The 21,776-nt window shown below is 37.0% G+C and overlaps 1 protein-coding gene across 1 annotated transcript in view; it reads right to left on the reverse strand.

Moving 5' to 3' along the window:
- The window catches only part of Pde9 (phosphodiesterase 9), a 247,324-nt gene that overhangs the window by 60,197 nt on the left and 165,351 nt on the right, over positions 1-21,776 (reverse strand). Inside the window, exon 2 of the mRNA XM_071595715.1 lies at positions 11,513-11,731. The gene's annotated coding sequence lies outside the window, so the exon portion shown is untranslated. The remainder of the gene's footprint in view (positions 1-11,512; positions 11,732-21,776) is intronic.

Raw genomic sequence — 21,776 nt, forward strand, 5'->3', positions numbered from 1 at the left:
TAGTTATTTATCTTCAACACTCAACTAAACTTGAATTATTTATAATTCTTAAGTGTGTGAGAACACACCTGCGACTCCGTATATTCCAGTCTGCACTGTCATACTCTTTGGTTATAAATATCAATTGTCTCGAAGGATATAAATATTCACCAAAATCTCACTTTTAAAATACCAATTTCGCGCGCTGATTGCTGACTTTTTTTTAAAACAGGGTATACAGCTGCAAAACCACGTAGAACAAAGCAAGTTCCTTTTTCCATCCACTGCCGTACCTTAAATGCTAAATGCCTCAGCATCTAGCACCTCACGACCTTTACGCCCACGTTGATCGAGTCTTTCAGTCAAGCTAAGCCTACACACTAAGTTCGCTGACAACACCACGGCCGAAACCAACGGATTATCGCGGATCACATAATGTCACATATATCTTCATTTCAGGATTAATACTACTGACTCAAAGGAACTATTGGCCCGAAATGGCTTCATCTAATTCCTCCTTCCCACATTCGTGTGATTTAAGGTTGCGGGAGTTGATCATGATAAATAATGGCGGAGATTCTCATTCTTACCTCTGCAGACGGGTATGACGTCATCAACATTCTACGTTCCGTGGCAACGAACTTAACTATAATATTACCAACAGTAAAAAAATCAACATTATAAAAAATAAAGAAGGTACCACTACATATGGGTACTAGGGTTTTTTCCATTAACATTTTTGGTACAGTGCGAATTGAAGTTTTTATTTCAGAAGCGAAATATTTTCCCCATATTCAAGGCGATGGCTAGTTGGATGGAACTCACCTGATACCAAACCGTTTAAGGTTCACACAGCCTGGGTAAGAGCAGTTTATTTTGCATTGAGAACAAAGAGAGGAGAAAGTCAAAAGACGATACTTTTCGAGCGCTACACCACGTTTTTTTATTTGATATTACAGAAATTTCCTGTCTGAAACATTTTCAGCATTTTAGCTCAATTACGAGCACGTATATTAGTAATTATACTATACCATTTTTAAATCCTAATCTACGGTATTTTACGACCTGCCCAGTGTGCCAGTAATGTATACGTCACCATGCACCACCCATAAAGACATATCAGTCAAAAAGATGAGCAATTATACTTTCCTGTTCACTGTAATTCTAGAGGATGGAAATAACGGCGAAGATGAAATGCATATAACATGCGTCCATCGCACCTCAAAACTCATTAAATATAGCAATTATATTTTAATTTTTTTGACAATTGCTATCTTCACTCTGATATAGACCTCTATGAAAAATTAAGGTGACGATTTCAGAGGGATCGAGATGGTGCTGATATGATGGCCTGATGATAGGTGGCTAACGTGCTGGCTTCCCACCGACGCCTTCCCCGGAGACAACAAATATTTTTCAGTGGTATCCCGATCCCTGCTTGAGGTGCCTGGTAAAGACCACTTTGGGTGAGTATATCGTCCGTCCGATGGGAAGTTAAACTGCGCGCTCCTTGGCGCCTTTCGATAAGATTAGATTAACGCCGAAGCCGGGTTTCTCTCCACCCTTCATACTTTCCTGTCCAAACCTAATGGCGCAAATGACCTAAGTTGTTGGTTGCCTCCCATAAAAGCTACTAACTACTAGATTTCACACAATCATACCCAGCAGTTATTACAAGCTGGCCACAAGGTAAAGAACTTCAAGAAAAATAAGGGCGCCTTTCGTGGTTACTTCAATTTAGGTCGCTCGATACATGAAGTTCACGCATTTACTCCAATAAATTCAACTCAATCTCCGATACGAATGGCTGTTACAGGACAATACATAAAATTCATCAATCATTGCACACCACTGGATTTAGTCCCAAATGAAAAAGCACCCTAGTTCGAGTTTGAGGGCATAGCGTATAATGCATTCTAAAAGCCCGTGAAATTAGGATATAAGAGTATAATAAAAGGATTTAAAAAAGGATCAAGCGCAGCACTAGCTTATGGCCTCCCAATTTTGCATGGAGCACGACAAAAAATATGTACCTAGATGTATAAAAAGGTTGGTTGAAAAAGGGGTGCATTGTGACGGGGGATTTATGAGACGCGAAGCTTTCGGATACGGGATTTACAGAGAATCCTTCTAAAAACCCCTTGTCTATACAATTTTGCGACTTATATAGTATAATCAAAATGACACCGAATCGATGTTCCCGTGAGACATTCACTCGCGCGGAAGCATCACAGAAACAATTCATCAAGGGTGGTGGGCGTCCTCGACTGACGTTGCGCACCCATCGTCCTCTCATTTTTTTAATCCTCGAAGTGTCACAGGTTGTCACAAAACTCCACGCAACACTCGCAGCAACGTCAACAACCGCTCCGGCCGAGTCGTGGTAAAATAAATCTTGTACGCACAAACAGCTAGGGGTGCATGGGAAATTCCGCATATTAGAATATTTCCATACTCCGTTAATAGCATTTAAGTACAAAGTGCAAGACTTCTATACTTATAATTCCGGTACTGTCTTTCATTTAGGGGGGCGTGGTATGGGAAGAGTACCTGATTACTCCCCGGGGAGGTCAGGCTACATTCAGTTTCTGGGCATCGTCAGCTTCACCCAGGTTACGTGATTTGTCGGGCACCAGATTATCCTCGGAAACCACAGTTTGCACAGGAACTGGCCCCTATACTCAGATGTGTGAAGTTCACATGCCCCCTAGGGATTAGCGCGAAATTAGTTCCACCGAACCCTAACAAATTGGCCTTTGTGTTGATTACTCTTGTTTCATAGTTTGTGGTTTTCTAACATTTAAAGCGTAAATCATAGACGGTTTCTACTAAAAAAAGTCGTGACTCTTTAAACAATTTTAGACGGTTTTTTAGGTATCTTCGAAGATTACTTAAAAACAAGACTAAAAGAGGACTAAAATCATTTATATTTAACGATTACATGCTCATGAGACACGCTGATACGAGCAGTACAGATACAGAAACATTAAAGTTATGCTTATGAGTATGTGTGGAAGAACTTGAACGACTATACAATCACATAGGTAATATTTATCTACCTGATATGGGTTCCTCATAATGGGAATGAAAAATAAAAATTATAAAATCTTTATTAGAAATGATTTTCAGTATTGTTGGGCCTGGGTCTTTTGGGAAAATGCTTATTCTAAATAGAAAATGTGATAATGATACTTGCTCAAAGTCACATTTCGTAAGCATCCCATTAGCACATACTAATAATGAAATGTATTAAACTTTTTAACGGAAACTGAGACTTTAAATGGATGGTGTGGTAACACTCTAGGGAATTGTGCTAACTTAAAGTAATTCAGTTGAAAATTTATTTTGCCAACTAAAACGATTTATAAAAACAATATTAAACTGTATAGTTTTTCATTACATCCGTCGGGTTAACATTTCATGCATGAAATTCAAACCCGAGGTCACTGGTTTACGACGTAATTAGGAATTATCCTAAATATTCAAGTCACAATATCAAAGATATTATCAAAGACTCTTCCAAGAACTACGCGAGGAAATGCACCCCGTAGAGCGAGGCATACGTGATAATGTTTGGAAAAGGATAACATGAACCCAAGAGATGTCTTGATTTCACCAGGGAGGGAAAGTATATATGGAATATGAAATAAGAGTTATACGTACGATAATTGGTCCCTTGCCATACCATAATCTAAGGCTGAAAATGATATTTCAATATGAATTTACATATTTATTTTTTCAAGATATCAAGTACTCAAAGAGAACTAATGCCATGGGTTAAATTTTCAGGGATGTTCAAAAGATATTTACATTTAAACAATTAATTAAGTAACAATAGGAATTACGTTGCAAAACTACTTTTCAGAAGAGTGAGGAATAACCAAATTCATTATTTAATATTTCTCGTAACCCTAATTAAAAATAAGTATGACTACAAGTAAAGCTTTACAAGTAAATTACGAGATCATTAACCTTAAGTTCTCTTCCCAGGCATTTAATATATGATTATTATTTAAGGTCCATTCAAAACCTACCCACCTTAAACCTAAGGTGCAATGAAATTTCACCACATCTAACTTAAAATCCCTAATATTTGCTCCTGCATTGCTAATACATCCACTTGAATGGATATGCGTAGTTGTCTACGAAAAGGTCAAAGGACAAAGTCATCTTACCGATTGTGCTCTTTAAATTCTAAATTGTTGCCAAATATGAAGTTCTGGATCTCGAGGAATGTCATTTAGCCGCTTAAGATCAAGCCATCAAGGATTTTAAAAACCAGTTACACTTTTAAAATGATTACATTGCCAGACGGGAATTTAAATTATTTTGTAAAATACTGAGGCATAGCTAATTTACATTCAAAACGAAAGCAGTAAAGTCATTAACCTTCCGGTTCATGGGAAACACCTTATACGAGTTTAAATAAGCATGTTAAATTTGTATTCGAGGAACGGGAACACGTCGTGGGCGAATTTTCTGAGAACTCTGATCGCCATATTCTCTTTTGAGATGGAGTTTCAATAAGTTGAGTTGCCATATATTTTTGCGACACAATGACTTTCATGAAACCGTGCTTTAGGAACGAGGATCCTTTCTCATAATTTCGTCATGTCGGCATTATGGAAGTTCACTTATGACATATATTTGAAAAAGATATAAAACATTCGTTGTTATTGTGCTATCTACGACCGGGACATAATTAAGGCTTAGTTCCCTTCATAGGCTTACCACTTCCCACAACCACTATAGTAGGATGAATGCGAATGGCTTTTTTATCAACCCAGATCTCGGAAGCACACTCGTGATTAAAGGCCACGTGTGGTCACAACTTGCCTGATATCCCCAATAAAAGGCTTAATCAAAATAGGGATAGTGGATTTGAGCTTCGATTTCGGCCTAGGTCAAGGCTATAACTGGTGACTTGTGGATTTCAATTTCTTTTCATGACTGTTTTTACAAATGCCCTTCACCGAAACCACTAACTTACGAGATTCATGTAATTTACATTTCAGAAGCCAACTATCATTTATTGCAAAGTATGTTGAGGCGTTTGTGGTACTTACATGTACGATTAAACCTCCGAAATCAATTGTGGACCAAAACAATCAACAAGCGTATAACATCTGCTAGCTGAAAGGCAAACAGCTACACTCACGTCTCAGCCACGAGCGTATTTCGAAATCTAGTGAACCAGACCCCGAGCTTAGGCTATAGTGGTACAATGAGAACCTCCCGGAACACTATGACACTCGAAAGACAAAATGAACCAAGAGGAAAGAAAAATATTATGCATGGATGTTCTATGTGATTCAAAAATTAGATTTTTAAGGCCATTATCGTAAAAATGATACACTACACTGCACAATTACAGGCTTCAACCGCTTACCTTGGGGCGTATATAAAATCTATCACAATCGCTAACATTAAAAACTTCGTAAGTCAGCGATAGCAGTGACGTAAATATGGCGATATTCGTGAAAGACCATTTCCATTCCTCTATTTTAAAGCAATACTTCTATAACATTCCAACGTTAAAAGACGAAGGGGTTAATAGCTAAGGTTTTTACGGAAAATGCTTAGAGGACATAACAGTTCCTTTGTTGCAATCAGTTAAGTCTCGGAAAACAAAAACGACGACAATTTTATCCAAATTTAGCCAACTATTTTCCATCTTAAGAGACCCACTCAATCTTCTTTTGGTGTTGAATGCCTGCATTTACTTAACATACATACCCTACGCATTTTCTTCTATAATCTAATTTTCCCCCATTTTCAGTCTAATATATTGACGTTTTAAGTGAAAATTAAGTGAGTTTTATGTTTTTAGGTAACCAACATCATTGGTCCGATCATCAGAATAGTAGTATTGGAACCACAAACGTTTGGTGACACTGTTTCGGTTATGAAATAGCTTTGAAGTAGCTGAACAATCTGAATTTCTGTATCGATGTACTACTTGAGGTGAAAGATCAGACAAAAAACATAGCAAATACCTCACTTCTTTGATACTTGGTGGTTAATGTCAAGGAAATTAATTTTGCGACCACACCAGGATTCCAGAAAAATGTAAAGGACCGATTTACTGCACGAAGTAGTTTGCGCGTAACAACAGCAGCCTACAGATGAGACATGAGCGCCGCAAGGGGAGAAAGGGTCTCGTAAGATGAAGGCTAGGAGTACCGGCTGAAATATGATAGTAAGCACACTGCTCGTTCTTCTCCATAAAGCAATCCAATTAATTGACACAGAAGACTATTGACTATTATACCTCAGGAAAAAATTGAAATTTCAACACATTTCTCAAATCGAGTTCATATCTGGCTGCCGTATCTAAAATATTTCCTAGTGTGTGATTATAAGGGTGTAAAATATGAAGTCAAAATTATGTATAATTTCAGCGTCACCTAAAAGAGTAAATTTAAGCCGCCTGTTAAAAAGGTTAAGTATCTTCTTCAGCCTTTGTAATTACCATATATAATAGAACCACATCACCAATAGAAATAATAACAAATGTACGAAAAGGAATCAATTCATAAGAGCCGCTTAATTGAATTAGAATATGACATAGTCGATTTCTCGCGCATTGAAACCATACATTTTCGGGTTCGCTGTGATTTGCGAATTCACATGAATTGAAAAGTTCCCAAGCTACATTTCCTAATTCAGGAGAACGTTTTGCTAAGTATAATCAAACACACATGTACACTAACTAAATTTACGGAAGAATATAATACAGGATTTGATAAATTACATACGTACTAGGGTATGTGAAAATTGAAATAATTAAAGGCGAATGAAACATAGAGGACAATTATTTCTGTACCTCTCCATGAGGTCATTGGACTGGTACTGAAACATATTTATTAACATAAAAACAAATTCAGCAGACTTGGAAATGAACATAGAAATGGAAATTTCACAGAAATATTCATGAGGTGAAGTTGATGATACAATTAAAGGTGAGAGTTAAAAGCAATTTTTTTTTAGTTTGTTGAGGTATTTTAATCAATTAATGCTTCAAAGTTGTCATGGAATATAATGAGAGAATGTTGATGAGCACATCTCATTGAACACTAGAATGCTGTAGAATCGTTGGACGAACAACCAAAAAAGTCAAGAGCGCAGTTATCTCTATATTTCAACTGAGCACGTCGGATGAGCTACCTCTACTTTGGAATGCACCACCCTCTAAACCTGGGTGATTGCATAAAGTAATGATAAAATATACCCCTATGGACATTTCATTCCTTTTGGCTTCTCCTGTCGGTTCCCTCGCGAAAACCTGAGCAGGGAATTCCGCCTAAAAGTGAGCATGTATCCCATTGAAAATAAAGAGAGCTTAGTAGTATTCCGCAAGGATTTGTAAATGAAGCCTCTAAGGCAGCGCAAAAAGAAAAGGACACGGGGTTTCTTAATTTCCGCCTTGGTGAAGAGGCTTTTCGCAGAGGAAAATGAACGGTTTCGGTGAGGAGAGCAAAAGGCACGTAGTAGGAATAGCAATCAATGTGAGGGAAAAAATAAAAAGTCTCGAAGATCCACGGGATAAACAATGCTTTAAGCTTCAATTTAAATGTTTTGAACGGCTTGAAAAGCTCAACAAATAGTACTTTGGAATTAGGACTTATTTGTATCGCGTAAAATAAATTTTATGGCATTGCATCGACATGTATCTTTGGAAAGTAATAGACGTTTATATCTACACGGAATATATTATAAAACTTATCAAACTCATCCTGCATACCCATAACTACATCGAATATCGGCTTGTACTGAAGCCATTTAGGGGTAAGATACGTTACAATCAGATTTGAAACTATTAATTTGAACTATGCTGACCTCTTATCTGGAGAAAAACTCATCTGCCTAAGTAGTCGAAGCTAATGGGTCCGAACCTTTCCTTTCGATTACTGTCACGTATTGAAGTTTAGTATGTGTCATGTCACATTAAACATCATGCAAAAATTACGATTCAATTATTAGCCATTATCTGAATTTGCACCTCATTTAGGATAATCCTTCGGGCCCCATGGATGAGAGGATTTTAAATGCGAAAAATAAAGAATTGTAGGGAAAAAAATCACCATTTTACCTTAGGAAGATGTAATCGTTATTAAAGCTGTACATTCAATTACGTTTAAAGAAAGAAAAATCAATTAATTATCCATGCATATTCCAAGTAATAAAGGATAAATAAGCAGCACACACGCTATATTTCACGATTGAATTTCATCATCTTTCATTTAATAGTTTCAATAGGATATGGTGATGTGGAATGTAAGTCCGGGTACATTTGTGATCCTATGTTTTTTATATCATGGCCATATAAATGAAAGCATAGCAAAGTAAAGAACACATACACAAAGTGGTTGAACCATCATTCACATGCAAAATGTTACCATACAATGCATGACTAATTGTCAGCCCCCGTCTGCACATGAGCACCATATGACATACATGAATAATTGGAGGCTAAATTTATTCCTGCGCGAAACCCATACATTCCCTAAAAAATAGGGGTCAATTAAAGTCCAGGATATCACAAAAATGCCAGATCACAAAACGAACAGAATTTAACAATAGTAGGTTGAAAAATAATACCGAAAATCAAAAAACACACTGTGGCAAAACTATTATTGTATTTCATAATGATAAAAATTCACGAGAGATGATTTAGGTGGCTTTCGACCTCTGATATATAAATATGTTATAATTTATAAATAAATATAAAACGGAACCCACAATTTCCCAGTCCATGGTTTGCATCTAAGATGCCATTATTAATGACAATGCACCAGGTCATTTTTATTATTTTAAACTATAAAAATGAATTTCCACTCTATTTATTATTTCCCAAATGTCTTCAAAAAAAGAAATTGCACTATTAATGATTACAGCTAACCACAGAGTCTTGTACGTAGTATGTTAAGAGGAAGAGAAGAAATGCCATTCATCACTTCTTATTGCTGGAAATGTATGGGCACAAGAGGGACGTAGTTGTGTGTTAATTTTAAATACGTTTTTATTAGTTTTATCTAATAGAATTAAATTCCAGAATATGACAGAGTAAATAAACCAATAAAATATTTTTTAAATATAACTTTACTTGTTTGCGTCGTGAACTAATTGAAATTTAAATTATTACAAAGAGAAACGGAACCCATAGAAAATTAAATTTGGCATACAAACTACCAAGTTTTTTTGGAATGAAATTTGTGAATTTAAAAAACCACTCATAAGCTAGTCGGTTGAAAAAAACCAAGACTTTATAAGAGGTTTCCTCTAATGGTAACAGGCTCACTCTTTTGAAATGTCATCCAGAGAAATTAAAAAAGCAAGGCAATTTTCATCAAACCTATTTGTAGTGCAATCCAACAATTTCAGAGCGTAAAAAGCATTCGCCTTGACCGGGATTCGAAACCGGATCCCTCGATAACGGGTCGAATGCTTTAGCCAGTTAAGCTATTAAGGCGTCCTCCTAAACTCTGAAACGAGGCGTCCTCTTTGAAAATGAAATTTTTGGAGCTTTAAAGGAACAAGATGTTGTCACGAAATACCGTTCGTGCAATGTCACAGGCAACCGTAGTCGAGGGTGATACCACACAGTTCACGAGGTTAAGGTCCACTTTTAAACACTTTTAGACAGTTTTTACCTCTGAAAAATTCCAAGAAACTGCTTGAGATGGAGATGACTCCATTAAAAGTTACTGTTGCAGCTTCTCCAGCAGTTTCTTGGAAATAATTGCAGTGTTATCTCAAGACAAATGACATCTTTAGGCACGATAATTTATGGGATATGAGTCTCTCTCTCTCCTTCTCTCTCTCTCTCTCTCTCTCTCTATATATATATATATATATATATATATATATATATATATATATATATATATAGTAACACACAATATAGAAACACAAAAAAGAAGAAGACTCACACGTTATTTCTTGATATTTCGACGGAAACAATCCGTCTTCATCTGAAGATATAGAAGTAATGACGGTCAGATGAAGACGGATTGTTTCCGCCGAAATAACAAGAAATAACGTGTGAGTGTTCTTCTTTTTTTGTGTTTCTATATTGTGTGTTACTGTGTATTGTACTATTCGGCACTTCCGTGTTATGTCTACGAAAGCATATATAAAGTTTATATATATATATATATATATATATATATATATATATATATATATATATATATATAATACATATGTATGTACATACCTGTATACAAGGAGAATACTGTCAGGATAGAGTGTGAGGAAGGGAAGTCAAGTAAATAGACACAAGTAGGTTATAGAAAAGGCAGATGAAACACCGTTACAGAGCTATAAAGAGAAGAAGCTGGTCAAAGAAGTCCTTCCCTTACCTTTTCAATTTGCCTGTTGGTCATATACAATAGCGTCGCCTAATCCAAACATTCTGCCGGCTCTCAGCTTTTCCTAATCCCCTCTCTGAGGAGCCCGATTACCTTCTGCTGCTCATGAACCCTCCCACGGATTGCGGTCTGCCCAACGAATTAGCACCACCCTTCCCCGGTCAACCATTTTGTTTATCTACATCCCTTCCTTCTAATTGACTACCCCTATCACCCCATATTTCCCTTACCCTAACTGAAAAATACAACCAAATCTTTCTCACCTCGCCTCCCTCACACCTTGATGAAACCAATAGTACCGTAATGATATTTGGTGAAATTTTCAAAGCTTTTCTAATTCCTTGTGAAGTTTTCTCTCTTTTCCTGCTTAATAACAAAATTATAAATGGGAAAATGGACCTTAATGATATTGAATTTAAATTTTAGTACAGTGATTTGATTAATTTGTCGAAAATCTTATACATCGGCCTGCGGGTGTCAAGTGTTAACAGGCATCAATTATCATCCGTGTTTGACATTGCACTTATCTAATTTATCTAATGTACAGTTACAAAAAAATGTTAGGTGATCTTTCAAAATACCAAAATTAGGCGAAAGGAAAAGTGTGCGAGAATATCGACCGGAAACGACCATTTATGGACATTAGAAAATTGTTCAATGATCCCTTAACGTTAGCAAGAGAGCATTGTGTTACAGGTATACCCCATTTGGCTGAGTTTTTGGCATAAGGTTGAAAAGATGCAGACCAAGGCTGCATAGCACAGTCAAAGAAAAAAGAAGCCCACTGGAATTGAAATCAACAAAACCATCGGCTCAACAGACCTCCGACAAGGACACTATTATAAAATGGAAAATGACAAGGCCAGTAGACTTTTTTCCGAGAAAAAAAGTCTGCTTGCGCGGGAAAAAATTACACCAATAGGACAATAGAGCATTTTATATAATCAATTATCAATAATTTATTCCACTTTTACTGACTATAGGACTGGGGTTGGATGTTTCATATATATGTTAATCTTTTATTCCCACCCATGGAGAGGAGATCTTAAAACTTTAAAACAACCCTCTGTTATTGAATCTCCTTCTTTCTTTAAAAAATAAAAAGTAAATCTCAAGTCCATAACCCTTTTTAAAATGGAGGGGGATACGGGGACCCTCACCGTTATTCCTGGGGAGCAAGAGGCCTGTTGGGGCGTCTGGATGCGATCCCTTGCAGTTCCGAGCCGACGTGGTCGTCGTGACAATCACTCGGAGCGAGTAAGGCCTGTCTGGCCCGTTGGAGGGCAGCAGCTTACCAAACAACGGGAGAATGCGACCCTCCCGGTCGAACACCTTCACCACGTCAGCAGGACCGGCCCGGGCGGCGTTGCGTAAGAGCGCTGCGGAGTCGGCGAGGACATTGAGAGAAAGAGAGAGAAAAGAATAAAAATCTATTAGAAAAAATGCACAGATAGGAATGTAATCATTATCACAACAAACACGAAAATATTGAAATTGTTTACGCTGATCAAAAAATCTCGGAATATCAGTATACATTTTCCTGAAAGTTATCCGATAACATAGGATTGCATTCGCCATACATATTTTATATATAAGATCGATTCGGAAATGGAGTAAAAGTATTGCAGCGAATACATTGTATCTTTGAAAACGGCCAAATTACAAAAACTGAAGAATGCCTAAGTGATGCAAAAAAATATTAAGTGTTTCTTGTGAAATTAAAGGTATTTCTCTTTTGAACGCGCAGAAATATTGATCAGGCTATCATCAAATTTTAAAAATTTGGTGCAAGAAAAATTCTCTGGGAGCCGAATGAAGTTATTCATGTTTTATTGCACTAAATTCGACCTTCTTAAGATGGTAGACTCGTTAAGGAGAAAACGTAGCACTCCTGCAGTCTCTCGGATGCTTCCCGCTTTACTTGTGTGCATAGAGGGTAGTTAGAGTTCACGGGGCTATTCGGGAAAGATAATGCGTTGATGAGCATTTGTTTGAGTACTCGCGTTTGGTACGCGTCAAAGAGAACTTTATTTAATTGGATACGAAGGAAATGACGTTACTGATTCTTGAAAACTAAAGGATATAAGAATAAAAGCTTCAACAGGCGACAAATTTATCGCATATTTACACAGCATGTATTTTCTATCGTCCTCCGAAAATACGTAAATACCTGGAATAAAAAACAGTTCAGTGAACGATTTTACGATGAGGGAGAAGACGAAGAATTTATGTAGGGTAGTTGTATTGAGACACAGATATAATTTACCGAACGTTCTCTAGAAATAATTCAATTATATTGCCCATTCCAGCAGTATTTTAGTTGCAAGATATGCAATAGAAATACATTTGCCAAATTTGCCCCAGATATGTAAAGTGAAGGGGGGGAAACCAAGAAACCGCTCAACTTCGAAACGAATCACAATGTGCACTTTTAAATGATGTCATATCAACCAACTACTTTGAATGCATTAACCGGTGAAAAATGTGAAAAACCGTGGAATTAGAATCAAGGAAAAGCCTTTGAAAGTATGCTAATGTTAATGGACAACCAAATAAGCAAATAGTGCAAATATCACCGTAGCGACCTAATTGAAATCAAAGCTCGGCTTTGAAAAGTATTTTTTGTCATTGGCCAACAATTTACTTTGCTAATGACGAAACTTTAATTAAATTATATTTTTCAACTAACACGTTAATTAACAATCCGAAGCTTGCTGATCCTAAGCTTTAAATAGACAAAGTGATAAAAAGTCATCATGAAATGTAATTTTAAAAACCTTTCTCCGTCAAAGAAAGCATATCATTGAAAGCAAAAAATCTTTAAATCCATAAAGGACTAATCATTCACAAATTTGCTCGGAAAAATTATTTTTCTACAGGCAAAATATATATTTGCCTATAATTTATAACTTTGAAAGTTTAAGAAAGCATTTACGAGCCATAAGCATGTTGTACATGAGGCCAACACTGAACCTGGAATTTCTTCACTAATGTACTTCTCAGACAACTATGAGGAGTACACCTTTTACACCATGATCATATTTGTATGAAGCCATTCCCGCATTAAATTCATTTAAGACTCATTCAAGGAGCTTCCCACACTGCATTTTAGCTAGACAAGATAACAATATACTTGCCCCGGGATACATAACGCAAAAAATTTGGGTTATATGAATACAAACAACATTCCTACACCAAACGGTAATAAATGAGGTGAAGATAAACAGGTGTTTTATGAGGAAATTAACAATTAGCAAAATATTGTACTATATGACAACTTATAACTATGATTTTTAAGATTTCAATCCAAAAACCATAAATAATGGCATCGTGAATCCAGAACACCGCAAGTTAGAACTAACATTAAGAGTTTGGAAAATAAGCACCTGTTTTTCGCACTAACACAATGGGAAAAGCGGAAAATGTTTCACCACCTCCTTTCTGGGGAACGAAATTTTCAAATTTCAACAACATATTTTACGAGCTTTACACATCTTTGTGCCTAACAATGAAGAAAACTGCACTTGCCGAATCGTTTCACGCATTCGCGGTGGAGCGGAACGTGGGAGGTTCACACTTTCAAAACTGTGTTCACATTCTCTTCCAATTGAAGGAGGAGGCTACACACGTTGATAAGCGTTTTCTGAACCATGGGTAACGATTGTTTCAGGTCGATGCGGTCCGTCGTCCGCAAAGGAAAGTGTCGAATACTTTCCGATGCCTTTCCCCAGTGGTTACCTCTCTGCCCTCCAGCGAGTGCTCGTAGCACAGCTCGCCCCTGCGGAAAGTACCATGCGGAGGCGAAAGTCTACTGATATCGAAACTCAATTCCAGAGGTTATTTTTAGGAAATACTTTTTTCTTTTGAAGATTTCGATCCTACCACATAGAATAGGCGTGAGTACAGGGCAACAAATCGTCGAATTACATAAATTCTCATTATACGTTACGCCATGTTACGAATAAAGTTTGCACACATTTAGGTTCTAAAAACTCTTTGAATATCAAAGATTTAAAAAAACCGGTTTAAAAAATGACTACTGCATTACAAGATGGTCACCGGCACAGTTAATTAATACTGGGCCTATTTAAGGAGGGGCACTAAAATTTCACTGAAAATACACAAAGCTTAGTAATTGGATTAAAAAAAATAATATTATGAAATGATTTACATTTAATATTTGAAACATATTTTAGATCACTCGCTCTAGTACGATATATTTCGGAGAATGGCCCATTATGCCGATGAGCAAGAGCACAAACCAGCAAATAAATACCACCGCCGGGGTCAAACGCTTCCTAGACTCGTAAAATCAATAAATAAACACAGACTGACGGACACTTGGGCAGTTTTCCTGTAGAAAATAGATCTATAAACTCTAGTTACTGCCATCACCCATTTTACTTCTGCCTTATCCATGGGAGATATTCTAAAATTAGTTCACGATAAAACCATGAGTTAAGAAACATTAAAACTACAAATAAAACATTAAATTAGAGTTACTGTTAATTTAAGTTCAAAGGTGGATGTGTCAATAACGTCTGCAAAACGAGGAGTACTAAACAATATTCCTTTTGACACCGTTGTGATTTACGAAAAAACATTCTTTGAAGCCGATCGCGGGACTAGTTAGGAGCGCAGTGCCAATTAGAAGGATGATCCCAAAGTAAAGGATAGGAACGAAGCTGCGGAGGTGGAAGCTTTGATGAACTGTTCACCACGGATAATACTAATGATAAAAGACGCCGAGAATAATTTTTTTAAATGAAGCAATGTGGCTTTGTGATGCCACAGTGGTTGGCGATTATAATAATGGCATGATTTCCATGTGACAACGGCTCAAACAATCCCTACTTTCATCACCTCAGATTAATACATAGACATAAGCCCTCTAATAAATCTCACTCTTGATTAGCAAAATTCCAATTATGGTACTCCTAACTGCCCTAATCTTTTACACTAGATAATATTCATCATTGAAAATAGTTTACTAGAGCAGCTGTAAATAAGTAATGCAAATTGTTTTCGGCAGTGATAATAAATTGAAATATTCCATCGACAAATGCTTTTTTATAATCTAACGGTAGTATATTGCATACCATAAAATGAAACTGAAGAATTGTAGATTAGTGGCTTGTGTTTTAGAGACTAAGGGGAAAGGTATCATAGAGCTATGATAAAAAGGTAAGAAGTAAAATGCCATGTGCTTGACAACAAGCTATACATCCCTGAGTATAGCTGCTGACTTAATATAATTTATTTATGATTTTAAGAATTATTATGCAATATAAATGCATTTTTTAGCAAACATGGCTTGAACAAAAAGTACCAAGAAAAGTTCAGGAAACAAAGATTTATATCAGATATTGCTAAAATGGCTCAAAATTCTTCGAAGTACATCCCTTGAGCGTCAACACCCTTTTACCAGCGGCTTTTTCACGACTCGAGGGCTCCTAGGTAGGCGGATTCCGGAAGACCCTTAAGAATACGCGTGGAAGCGTCTTTAACTGCACTTAGGGTACCATGGCGGTACCCTTTGAGGAATAATTCACTTTTGGCAATAGAAAATAGTTAGCTGGTGCCAATTCTGGATTGTTCAAAGAGCCGGGGTCTTCTTCAACGCGTTTCAAATGGTCTCTGCAAGCAGAAATTTGCTTCTGCTCTTGGTCGTACGTCAAGATCTTCGAGAAGAGTTTAAATCTTCACCATCGCCAAATTTCCAGTGATAATGGTGTGCACTGTCATCTTAGCAATGCCATTATAATCTTCGATCATGCGCACAATTAACCGGCGATCTGAATTCAGCACTTCACGCACACGTAAGGAAAAAATTGTTATAGATAAATTTTATACAAACCTTGTGAGTTAAATTACAATGGTAAAATTCACGTCATTAACACCAAATGAGAGCTTTTGACGGAATTTGTCACAAGTCAGCCATATTCAGTTAAAGGTTATGAGGAGCTTGGAGTTTAGGGTGCGTGGGTGGACAGAAGAGATAAGGGGAAGGAAAGGTCACGGGCAAGAGATACATTTCATGAGAATGACCCGCAGCTGAAAAAATGGCGGGATTGTTTTTGAAAAACGAAAGAGGAGAGGAATGAAATTCGTAAATGAAGGGCAATTCACGAACATGGTATTGTAAATATTCCGCAAAGACAAAACTCTATTTCTCTTGATAAATTGCGAAGTTTACGTATGTTAGTAAATTTAATGTTTCTCACGACTTCAGATTTATACTAATGACAATCATCCATGCAAGTATGAGCGCTTTTCACAAATTGCCTTGCCCTATATCTGCCTCGGTAACCATGCCCCACTGAAATGTAAAGCCAAGGAAACATTATGATTTAGAAATCCTCATTTCAAAACCTTAAATAGGGCTGCCAAGACATCTCCTGGGGGTACCTTTGTATCCTTTCATTCTTCTCCGGAGCAAATTCATTACTCTACGCCAATCCTATATCTGCTGTCTTGACTGCGTGAAGGGGTAGAGTTGCCAAGTTTATCGAAAAAGCTTACTCTACACCAAAGACAGCGAAGATGTGACAATTTAGTCCCGATTTCGACCCAATAAAGACAATTAGTCATTAAATGAAGGTCACAATTTATTTTCCACTGTTTTCATTATAACGAAGAACAGAGAAGAAATATATTGCGTTCTTAATTTAATGATTATGAACTTCCACAAAGTTGTGCCAGGTATCATCAAATACACGATTAATTATTATTACACCACGAATTTTTTCAAATATTGACCATCAGCTCCTGGATTTATACTTGCAAATGATGTTATTCGTATCTATAAATGTTCTAAACGCCAAGTCGACCCGAAAAAGGGCTGAGAGCATGGGTAAGCACAGCCACGGTTTTACTATTTTCTCATTTTAAAGGGAGAAATATCTCTTCCATAGTTGCTTTCGAGATATGTATCACATGTCACTCCTGCAATGAGCTTTAACCACTCGATTAGCTTCAACTATCACAAAACACCATATGGTAATAATTAATAATCATAGGTACAAATCGAATAAAGCAAAAAAAAGAATGAACTTCAATTGATTGTCCGCAAAGACTATCCTGCTTCCTCATAAAACACGCTCACAAATTAAAAACGAACAAGAAAAGGGTATAGCTAATAATTTGAGACTGGGAAACAGGTGGCGAGAAAAAGAGAACATTTGAAAATTGAAATGGATCAATGAGGATCGTGAATTCTTAACTCAAAATCGCATGGGTTGGAGTTTCCTAAGGAGTTTCTTGGCTTGCAGAAAATATTCCGTTGGCCTCCCTTACAGGTTCTCCTCGAAAGTGGAACGAATTCATTATCAATACTCCTATTCCCTAACAATACGCTCAAGTCGAGAAGCAGGAGAAGAAATTCATAGTCCCACAGGAAGCAGACGATAAAAAGGCAATATGAGAACGGAGGAAAAGAAACTTCAACCGAGGAGATGTAAAAATGAAAAAAATCTCCTTTTACTCTCCCCTCTTACTCCCTCGGGCTCAAGACGAGGATAGAATGGTCAAGATAACGGAAGCAGATAATGAAAATGATTTCCTCCGAGTCTACGTAAAATAAGAGAAAAACAAATGAATGGAAAATGCTTTAATCAAGCAAGGGAGAGGGATTCCTTCCGCGACGCCCTTATTCCTTTTTGTCCCTCCCTTCACCTTAGAAGAGGGCGGCGAAACTTACGTTTTTTTGGTTTCCTCAAGAGAAAAAAATAATGGATTCAGTTCATATTAAATGCATAAAAAAAATTGAGCACCAGAACCCTCCTAACTATTGACACGAAAAAAGGTCGTAATCCTGATTGCTTTAAAAAAAGATTTTCGAGACTTAGGAATGCGAGGGGAGAGAAAAACCAGTCCTTAAATTATGGCGACATGCTCCCTAAAATAAAGGATGATACTAATATTACTAACGATGATTTATTTAATAAATATTTTTAATGATTGAGGTTTTGTTTTAAAAGCAAATAAAAAATTAATGATACAAACATTATCTTAAATCAGCCCCATCAAAACTGCCAGTCCCATAACTTTTTATAGTCAAAAAGCTTTCAAATAACTTGAACGTTTAGTGCAATTATTTTATTGAAATAAAATATTAAATGGGGACGTGGTAGTCTAGGGGGTAGAGCGTTGGATTGTTGATTATTCTCCAAAGTTATCGACGGATGAGCTGATTTCGCATATTTTCAATTAATTTCAAGAAGGCCAAGAAAACTGAAATTTAATAAGTTGACTGACACTAATAAAACTTCTTTTTTAATTATTTTAAAACTTAATCTTTCTTTTCGTTAACTTTGAATTATTCAATAGATACTGGGTCCACTATCCGAACTACAAATTTTCCATTAAGTGTAAATATGAAAAATATCGACGGTATGCCAATGAGGATATTAGGGACACGTCATATTACCCACAGAATACAGAAAATCCTCGGAAGTTTTTCCCCTTATTATATATTCTTTGGTATAACTTTATTCTATTAGTTTTCAGAGCTTTGTCAGCATTTCAGCTTTAGTTTGAAAACTTACTAAAATAAAAGGTGGAAATTTGTTATATTCGCTATATTAATATATGCCGCATTGTATTAATTAGAACCATCATGTTTTGGTATTAATTACGTGTGTCTATAACCAACTTAAATCACAATGACGAGTGTATTTCATCTTTATGTATTTATCTTTCGGGCTGGACTGATATTCATCCAATTACAAAATTGATTAAGCAAATACTCAACGATCGCGGTGCATACGTCGACACCCTTCACGCTGCGGTGTTTACTTCCTGGATAGGTACTCTGAAGAAACTCATGGTAACTTACTTAAATCACTCTCATTAAGTACTATCCGTCATACTGTCCATATATGACCATACTTCTTCCACATCCGTTTAATACACGTATTTAGTCACACGCACGAGTTTTCCCAGGTACAATTTCTTGCTCTGAGAGATTCCTCGACCACGTTATGTCATAATTTCATCCGTAAACCATTTCGTCTCAATTCATACACTCTTATTTCACGCATCTTTTTTCTTATTTGACCCTCTCCCATTATCTCAGCTTGGCCAAACAGACCAATTACACTTCATTCATACTTTTCAATTAAAGGTACTCGATAGCCTTTTTTTACTCACTCATCTCTCAAATTTTCACCGGGGCATCAATGAAAATGATGGTGATAGATTATAGTTTTAAAATCTACATGAAGGGCTCGGGAAAAAATGCACGAAGTCGTCCATTCTTATCGAGTATATTGACATAAAAAACCGTACTGGATTTAAATACCTACTGATCGCCGGCGAGAGAGAAAGAAGGCGTACCGGAATGCGGCAACCGGAGCACTCAAACGAATCCACGAGAAAAACATCCAAAGTACGCTTAGGTATACTCAACGCTGAAATGGAAGGAACGCCGCGATACGAAGAATGCCAATTAGCAACCCTTTTGAGATGAATGTCGTGAGAGACGGTCGGAGAGAGAGAGAGGAAACGCGGAACACTGTTCACTTACTGCTGCAATTAACGTACGGACGGATAATCATACGGACGAAGACCTTGGAGTTCATTCCCGCAACCTTAAAACCCACTCCGAGTGCGAATCCCCTAGGGAACCGAGAGATTGGCCTTCCGGCGTTCTTCCTTCCAGGATTCCTCGTCGATGTTGCGATGCGCAGATGACGGAATGATGAGTCACGGGAAGAGGAGGGGGGAACGAATGCCAGAAATGCCCACGAATCAGCGGTCGGCGGAAGGAACACTCCCGAGATAGGATGGATGCAGGAATAAGGCATGCATAATAGTATTCCGCTCCAATGCTCCAATCTTATATCTAAAAATTCATCCACAAAATTTCATCCGACAGTATTAATACACGGAATTTAAAATTTAAAAATTTTAATTACGACAATCATAAGGAAGTATATCGATGCAAACAAGAGTTTCAACTATACTTCGCCAATAAACATTACAAGAAGAGGGAAACTAATGAGACATTTCCTGAAGACTATCTCCCTAATGTACACATTAAATGAAGAAGAAATGGAGGGGAGAAAACACAGAGGGAGGTCAAGAAAGAGGGACGAGATTCAAGTTAGGGAAAACGTCGATGCAAGAGCTTGACGATGTAAGGAAAATAAGTGATTTCACTGGATGCAGGACAATGTGAACGTGTTGCTGAAAATCAATTCTCAGGCATTGATGATGATAGGCAGTTTATCCGGTCAAAAGTGACCATGTAAAGTTTTACTGTAAAGCAATTGACATTGCTGCGAAAAAAAATCAGATAAACAATTAATTATTGTTTTCACATTGTAATTTTTTCTCAGCCTGAAATTCATATGTTAACAAACATGGAATACCGAAAATTTCAAATTAATAACATCTAGTCGAAATGTCTTTGATGATATGACGGATTTATATGTAAAAGAAAGATTTCGATGAAAAATATTTAAATTCAAATTGGCTTTGATATTTTTTTCATAGATAAATCCACACTGCAGGCTGATCAGAATGATTTTAGCTTTTCATGTAAAATATTTTTAAATTGTTGTTTATTTTTGAACCGAATGGTAAACATTTATTGGTAAGAATCAGCACAAATTAAATATCACTTAGTTTTTTAATGGATCTAATGCTTTCTCGTGCAAATTACTTGCTATCAATGACAGAGAGGTCCGCAGTTTTTGAGGAGTTTAGAGCGAAGCTTGGAATATTTTCGACAGTTTCGAAACGACATAAATGGCCCAACCTTTCCAGAAAAAATAAGAGAAATTTTTGAAAGTAGTGACATTATTCCAAATCCTCTCCTGAAATACTATAAGCTGAAATATTTTAAAACGACCTACTGAATTCATGTAGATAAATTTTCATCGAAGGTATACATGGGCATCCACGAATTTATTCGGGGATCGGGATTGGTGCAGTGGCTATAATACTGGCTTCCCACCCAGAGGGCCTGGGTTCAAATCCCGGCGGTGTTGAATCTTTTTCAGAGGTATCTCGATCCCTACTTGAGGTGCTTTGTGGAGGGCACTTTGAGTGAGTACGCCGTCCGTCGGATCGGACGTTAAGCTGTGGACCCCGTGGCTCCTTTCGTAAAGAGTAGGCTAATGCCGACGCTGGGTTTCTCTCCACCCTTCATCCTTTCCTGTCTATCCACTACGGCGCTAATAACCCTAGCAGTCGGTCACCTCCCCCAAAATACTATTACTACAACGAAGGTATTCAGAAATCAATGGCACCTCAGTGGGCTGGTGGGAAGAAGGTGTCAAAGAGAGGGGAAAGTCGTGAAAAGAGAAGACTTTATGAAATACTGAATCGTTGTTGTGGTGATAGATATACTTACTGTTTCTTCATGTAGAAGATCGGCGTCTTACTTCAGGAGTAGACTGTTTTTTCAGCTATGCACAT

Source organism: Hetaerina americana, unplaced genomic scaffold (genome assembly GCF_022747635.1).
Source record: "Hetaerina americana unplaced genomic scaffold, ioHetAmer1.1.p SCAF_7, whole genome shotgun sequence".
NCBI classification, from domain to species: domain Eukaryota; kingdom Metazoa; phylum Arthropoda; class Insecta; order Odonata; family Calopterygidae; genus Hetaerina; species Hetaerina americana.